A 2,151-nucleotide genomic window follows, 5' to 3' on the forward strand; every position below is an offset into this window, starting at 1 on the left:
AATCATTCTAAAGAGACTAATCAGTGCTTTAGATCACATTCATACACTGATGGGACACACATCAGAGGCAACGAGGGGTTCAGTGTCTTGCCCAGGGACACTTCAGCATGTGACTGCTGGTGGATTCGAACCCCCAACTCTTGCATTGGAGGACGACTGCTCTAACCACTCAGCCACAGCCGCCCCAGTATGTTGATGCAGTGGTCTCATTTCCAATATAGCTGAGCTTATACAACAACAGAAAATAATAGAGGACACAATAATACAAAATATGTGAAAATGGTGTTTCAAACACTAAAAATAAGAAAATATGGAAAATCATAAATCTGCTCAAATAAATTATTATATTATTAAATAATAATAGATGTTTTTAATCCATCTTTTCTAGTATATAATTTTCAGAGTTCATCAAGGCTGGTTTATGGTATGGTATGGTATAAGGTTTATTCATTTTAGAAAATACAAAACAATTCCATAACAATATAAAAAGATACAAAAGATTTAAAATGAAAGGCAGCAGAAAGAAGAAAAAATCTTATTATATCTGCCACTTTTTTCAAACAATTAGTTCAATCACAATAATTTTCAAGTAACAGAACAAAATGAATAACTCTTTCTAATTTTTCTAATTCTACAAAACACACACTAATCTACTTCATATTTTTAACAATCCAGCTTTGATCTTTTTCTTAAATGTACACATTGACTTGGCATTTTTCACATCACTCTCTAGACCATTCCACAATCCAATTCCTTGGATTGAGGTAGACCTTCCCTTCAGACTAGTTCTGAATTTTGGTTTGACAAATATCTCTATCCCCTTAAGATTATAACAACTTTGTCTTTTAACAAAATTTCTTTGGATATTTAATGGTAATGTGTTATTTTGAGCTCTATACATAACTGATAAAATACTGAAATCTACCAAATCATGGAACTTCAATAACTTCAGTTGATAAAATAATGTGCTTGATGGGTGACTGTAATGCTTTCTGGTGATGATTCTTACAGCTCTTTTCTGTAAAATAAAAATAGGTTTTGTAAATGTTTTACATGCTTTCCCCCATACATCAATGCAATAGATTAAATGTGGAACAATGATTGTGTTATACAACATGTACAGAGCTTTATCATTTAATAATTCCCTGACTTTGTATAGTACTGCAATAGATTTAGATATTTTTGTTCTTACAGAATTTATGTGATTTTTCCATGTTAGCTGTTCATCAATGATTACACCCAAAAATTTCATCTCATTAACTCTACAAATCTCAACACCCTCAATTTTAAATGGATCATCAACAGTTCTCTTTTTGTAACTAAATATCACGTATTTAGTTTGATCTAAATTTAATGATAATTTATTAAGTTTAAACCAAGTTTGTATTTTATTAAATTCTGTCTTCATCAATTCCAACATCCTTTTTACATCTTTACCCAAACAAAAAAATGTGGTGTCATCTGCAAAAAGGACACATTTGAGGAGTCCTGATACATTCACTAAGTCATTCACATATAAAATAAATAACTTTGGTTCAAGTACAGAGCCTTGAGGAACTCCACACGTGATATTGCACAGGTCAGATCTTACACCATTTATTTGTACAAACTGTTTCCTATCTTTCAAATAGCTACATACCCAGTGTAATGCTGGTCCTCTTATACCATATTTATTTAATTTTTCAAGGAGAATAGTGTGGTCAATAGTATCGAATGCTTTTTTTAAATCAACAAAAATATTAACACAATACTGTTTTTGATCGACAGCAGTAGTTATTTGTTCTATTATTTCCATGAGAGCCATTGATGTAGAGTTTTTTGCTCTAAACCCATACTGACTGCTACTTAGAATGTTTTGTTTAGTAATAAATTTATCTAATCTGGTCACAAATAGTTTTTCTGGAATTTTTGAGAACTGTGGTAATAAGGATATTGGTCTATAATTATTGAACACACATTTATCACCATTTTTAAAGAGAGGAACTACCTTAGCTACTTTCATACTGTCTGGAAATATTCCTTTTGAAAATGATAAATTACAAATATATGTAAACGGCTCGATAACATAACTCATTATGTCCTTTACAAACATCATATCCATGTCCACCCAGTCTTTTGATCTCTTATCTGTAAGATTCTTTACAACATTCA

This window comes from Nematolebias whitei, chromosome 17 (genome assembly GCF_014905685.2).
Source record: "Nematolebias whitei isolate Nwh7 chromosome 17, NemWhi1, whole genome shotgun sequence".
NCBI lineage: Eukaryota > Metazoa > Chordata > Actinopteri > Cyprinodontiformes > Rivulidae > Nematolebias > Nematolebias whitei.